The sequence below is a fragment of the Babylonia areolata genome, chromosome 10, assembly GCF_041734735.1.
Source record: "Babylonia areolata isolate BAREFJ2019XMU chromosome 10, ASM4173473v1, whole genome shotgun sequence".
Taxonomy (NCBI): Eukaryota; Metazoa; Mollusca; class Gastropoda; order Neogastropoda; family Buccinidae; genus Babylonia; species Babylonia areolata.
The window spans coordinates 36,655,831-36,662,102 of record NC_134885.1 but is presented as its reverse complement, the minus strand read 5'-3'; positions in this window follow the sequence as shown (position 1 = coordinate 36,662,102).

Below are 6,272 nucleotides of genomic sequence, written 5' to 3'. Positions count from 1 at the left end.
GTCACTTCGCACAGGTGAAAATATCTGGATTTAATTTCACGTATGTGAAAATACCTGGGTTCAGCACGGGTGTTGATATCTGGATATCACTTCTTGACACAGGTGCTTATACCTGGATACACGTCACACAGACATTTGTATCCGGATATAACTTTGTTTAAGCGTTGATACCTGAACACCACTTCACTTATATGTTAAAGTCTGAATACTACTAAAGTGTTGATATCTGAATACCACATCATCATTTCATCTCCTAGCCTCATTGTTTGTTAATTTCCAGTTGAAAAACCACCGAGGCAACCATGTGTTTGTTCTGTATTGTCCATGTGTTCTGTGTGGCTTGTTCAGGATTAAAGAGGCTATGCCAGTCTTGAATAAAAGCTTTTTTGTGTTTGCATATTTCTTCTGTCTTTGCTGCTGTGTGCACATGTCAAATGATCGGTATAAGGACAAACCCGGCACTTCTTTTTTTGAGGAAGTGTCTGGGTTTGTTCCAATGTACCTTTTATTTACCTGTGTGCTAGCTAAATCGGTAGAGTAAGCAGCACTGACTCGAAGTTGTGTACCTTGTGAATGGAGAGAGTTACCACTCTTTACTATTTGTGGATAACACTTCACTGAATTTATGTGTTGATGTCTGAATACATCATTTCAGTGTTGATAAACAGTATCACTTCTTGTAAATGTTCATATCTGAATGCCTTTTAACTTTAATGTTATCAAATGAATACCAGGCCACTTAAATGTTGATAATCATGTGGATACTACTTCATTCAAATGCTTATATTTGAATGCCATTTCAACTTAGCGGTGTAAACATCCGAAAAAATAAGACGCTACGACGACGACGAAGAAGAAGAAAAAGAAGAAGAAAACACCTTCAGAAATGCTTTACGTAAGACCTGGTGTTGTAATTTACAAAAGAAGAAGAAGAAAACACCTTCAGAAATGCTTTACGTAAGACCTGATGTTGTAGCTGACAAAACTACAGGTTAGATTCAGACTAAACAATAGTTACGAAGCTTATTCACTTGGTTCATTTTAGCCCCTCTTGGTATCATATTCTGTGACGTTTGAGCTCTCTTACGAAGCTGTCTTGGTTTGTGCTATTGTGTGTGAAAATATGATCACGCCAACACACACACAGACACACAGACACAGACATGCACACACACACACACACACACACACACACACACACACACACACACACACACACACACACACTCACACACACACACACACACACACACACACACACACACACACACACACACACACACACACACTTGGAGAAAGAGAGAGAGAGAGAGAGAACTCAGAACTCAGATGATTTAATGCACTAGGCCGTTTGCCCATGTCATAGGGACGAGGACAAAAAACAAAAACAAACAAACAAACAAAAACACCACCACCACCACCAACAACAACAACAACAAAAGTGCAGCAAAAACAAACGCCAAAATCAAGTAAACAACATTGAATACATATCAGTACACATACAAACAATAGTACAGACATACACATACACAGCAGTGTGACTGATAATTGTTCGGTTAAGGAGGTATTCAAGTTTAAGCACGTTTTAACTTTTCAATAATTTGTTAAGGCCAGACACGGTAGTACAAAAACGAATGAAATAAACTTGACGTTTATGGCTTTCTGTGTTAAGTTAACTGTTATACACTTTCTCTAAATCCAAATGCCTCTTTTTTTTAAAGCCTTAAAGATATACCATGCAACTACTTCACAGTGTTTGTCACTGGCCATCAAAAGTGTCATATAAAACGCTGATGGTCGGGAGAAATATTTGCGGGGTAAATACTTTTCCCTGATGTCACAATAGTTTGAGCAGAAAAGTAAAAAGTGAATTTCAGATTCTGGAGCATTTCTACAAAATGGACAAAGCATACTCTCAGGTGATCGGGCAATGAAGCGATATCTATGAGTTTTTAAGGGAGAAACACCTAACCTGAAGCGTATTAATGCTTTTCTAACAGCAATGTTACTTATTTTAAATACAGCTTGGGGAATGTCAGGAACTGATTTAAATGAAGTGTAAAAAGAAAACCGTTCTCCTGAAACATCACTATTCCAGTCCTGAAGAAAGCAATCTTTTAATCTCTGTTTGAATAGAGACAAAAATCCCTTACTAAAGCCCACCCCTCGGTTTTCCCAAACATGTCCAAATCCACAACGGTATAATGTGAAACACACATTAGAAACCCAGTTGTTTTTATTATGGCAGTGTAAATTGTAAAGCATTTTGTATGTTTTGAATGGTAGACGGTGTGAAGGCATAGTTACTATCTGAAGCCAAAATTTTATATATTTAGTGTATGTTGTTATATAGAGTGGATGCCTTCCTGTCTTTGCATAGATTAGAGCATTTTGGAGTTCTAATGTTTACATTTAGTAATCTCTTTAAAGCAAATAAATGGACTTTTTCAATAATACTTTGATCAGCCATCAGGCCCCAGACCTCAGAAGCATATGTGAGCACAGGCTTTATTTGGCTATCAAATAACTTGAAGAATATTTGTGGAGATTGGTGAAATTGTCCACAGCAATTTTAAAATAGAAAGAACCCCCCCCCCCCCCCCCACACACACACACTTTTTTTTATAGCTCTAACAGCCATGTCTTTTAATGCATATGAGAAAGTGAGACCTGATGAAAATACAATACCAAGATATTTATAGCAGCTAACAATCTCTAGCTTTTGGCCATCATAAAACCATTTCTCTTTTGATGAAACATAACCACCATTTCTGAATATAACTATCTTAGATTTGTCAAAATTTACATAGAGACCAAGGTTTTTAGCAGTGTCCCTCAAGATAATTATTCAGTTGTTGCTGAAGGTCAGTTACGGTGTAGGATAAGAGGATAATATCATCTGCAAATAACAATATAAGGATTTCCAAAATGTCCTCAGGAGACAATCTGATGCCATGTTTACCGAATGTTTGAATGTCGTCAGCTAGTTCATTTATCAGAAAGGAGAAAAAAAATTGGACTACATATTTCCCCTTGATTTACACCAAGAGGGCAGAAAAAATAGTCAGTTAGGTCATTGCCAACTCTTACTCTTGCTTTAACAACACTGTATATACTTTTAATTGCTTTATACATTCTCCCTGTTACACCATTTTGCTTGAGGACCCTCCAAAGATGGTTTCTATCTCCTTCTTCTTCTTCTGCGTTCACTCGTATGCACACGAGTAGGCTTTTACGTGTATGACCGTTTTTACCCCGCCATGTAGGCAGCCATACTCCGTTTTCGGGGGTGTGCATGCTGGGTATGTTCTTGTTTCCATAACCCACCAAACGCTGACATGGATTACAGGATCTTTAACGTGCGTATTTAATCTTCTGCTTGAATATACACACGAAGGGGGTTCAGGCGCTAGCAGGTCTGCATATATGTTGACCTGGGAGATCGTAAAAATCTCCGCCCTTTACCCTACAGGCGCCGTCACCGTGATTCGAACCCGGGACCCTCAGATTGACAGTCCAACGCTTTAACCACTCGGCTATTGCGCCCGTCGGTGGTTTATATCTGCTAAATCGAAGGCTTTTTTTAAATCAATAAACGCAACATAAAGCTTACAGTGGTTAAGGAGTTGCTTTTGTTCCAGACCTAGCAGAGTAAATATGTGATCAATAGTACTATAATTTTGGCGAAACCCTGCTTGAGCTTCATTTATAATTGTATTGTCTTCAGCCCATATAGTGAGACGTTTATTCAAGATGTAGCTGTATATCTTCCTGCACACATTTAACAGAGAAATTCCTCTGTAATTGTCGGGGCAATTAATATCACCTTTCTTGTGAACTGTTTGTATTACAGATTCTGTCCACCTGTCTGGAAAAGTTCCTGTTTCAAAAAGTTTGTTGAAGTATTTTGTAAGAAATGTCACATCAAGGGTATTAGAATACTTATAAAATTCAATTATCAAACCGTCAGGTCCAGGTGCCTTATTATTCTTTGAGCTTTTAGGGCATTTCGCACTTCGTCTTCTGTAATGTCACAGTCAAGAATTTCATATGCCATTGAGTGATGATCATTAATCTGTGAATCAGGCTCGTTTTCGTCAGGTGTATCTTGATCGTTCACGTCCGAAGAAGTGATCATACCATATATCAGGGGTTATCATACTTTGTATGTATTCTTTCTTTGTTAATGATCTAACAGTTCTCCAGAATGTGTTAGGATCTTTGGAATTAGATAAAAGTGTGTCAAGAGCATGCTCTTTGTGTTTGTTATATTTCTCCTTCAGAAATTTCTTATATTCTTGTCTTTGCTCTGTGTGTGCTACTCTTTTCTCATCTGCCTGTTCTACTGTCTGATTTGATGTTCTGCACTTCCTTAGGGTTTGTCGTAAAGCACGTCGTTTTGCAAAACATTCACCATCAAACCACGAATTAATATTTCTTTCGCCTATTGTGACCTACATAAGCATGGAAGAACCAGCTTTATGTATGGCTTCATTAAACGTAGGTAAAGCACCATTAATATCAATTTCAATTAGATCAAATGCGCTTCTCATAAGTTCTGAAACTTTTTCTGAGTAAAACTCAGATGAAAATTTACTTGCTTTGTCTCTGTTCCAAACATACTTTTGTACCGTTTGCCTTTTTGGTCTCGCAGTGGTTAAAGTTTGTTTAGTTAATTTGATTTTCAACTCTACAGGCATATGTTTAGATTCTATCCTGGAAGAAACATGAATACTAAGGGCACGGTCTATGATACTTCTAGACATTATAAAGTAATCGATAACGCTTGCTCCATTATGAGCTATATAAGTAAATTCTCCTAATCCATCACCAGGCAATAGACCATTCATTATAACTAAATTAAACTGGTCACAAACATTCAGTAAATATTGACCAAAGTCGTTAATGCTAACATCTTTTGAGGCGCGTGCATGAATATTGGCAGCACTGGCTATATCAAAGTCAATATCAAAATACCTGAAGATCTCTGCCGTTTTTTCCACCAGTCCTTGCAAAATCACCACATACAATGACAGGAAGGTCACCAGCGACTTCAAAGACGTCAAGCAAACACTGCTCAGGCATTATATATCCTTGTATATATCAGTTTCTTTGTAGTACATGCTCTGAGATGGAGGCAAGTACACTGCAAGTAAAAGACAGTCTGTCGTCAAACCTGTAATTTCTGTGGATATTTTTAGCACAATACAATTATCATATTTTGTGTAAATCATAGAAGTCACAGTCTTGAATTGTTTTCTTACAAGCATAGCCACACCCACAGACAATCTTGTTGTGACAGCATTTGTCAGTCTGACAGCAGGCGAAACAAAGACATTATAATCTGGGAAAAGAAAACTTGGAAAAAAAAAATTGAGAATGTTTCGGAAAGAAAGATGAAATAAAATTGTGTAAGAAAGACCTAACACATGGATCATATACACAAGTAAGTCCTTCAACATTGTAAATGACAAAACTAAGTGATGTTTGAGACTTTTTTCAAAGACATGTACACGGCCAAATCCCTAGGTATCAGTACTAACCATACCATCTGCTTTCCTAGGGGTGCTTTTAATTGCTTCTGTAAGTTGTGTCTGTCTGCATTTAGCTTTGCTGCGTGTTTGTGGGCCAGTGGATGATGTCTGATTGAGTTCATTTTCGATAGCAATGACTGAGGTTGACTGAGTGACTGTGTCGGATTTGAGAGATGTATCATGCAGCTTGACCGCACTGTACTGTTCGTCACTCTGCGGAACTAAACACTGACTTTGATTGTCATGGGCACATTCCTCTGAAACAAATCTCTGTTTGACGAAAGTCTGGCTTTCAGCGTCAAAAGAGAAAGTATCATTTGGGTCACCATGACCAGAGAGGGCGTGCACAGAAACAGAAGAATGTTCACGACCTTGTGGACTGAAGGTATCTTGACAGGTGTCATCATGGGGAAGGGGTGGGTCCACGGTGCCTACTGTGGTCAGGTCAACAGTTTGGGGAGAAACTGTAGTCCTGCTGGCTGGAGTCTCCATGACGGTGGCTGCACCATCATCCTGCTCACCAGAAGGGCAGATGACCTTGCAGCTGCCGCCGGGGCCATGATCTGGAGACAAGGCTGCCGTTGGGCCGTCAACGTCTTTTCTGTGACCTCCGCCGACACTGGTTGATCCAGTAGGCTGGGGACACCTTTGAATGACTGGATGACGACTGCTGTCCTGGGAGTAAAGGGTATTCTGACATAAGTGTAAAAAATGGAAGGGGGGGGGGTGTAATTGAAG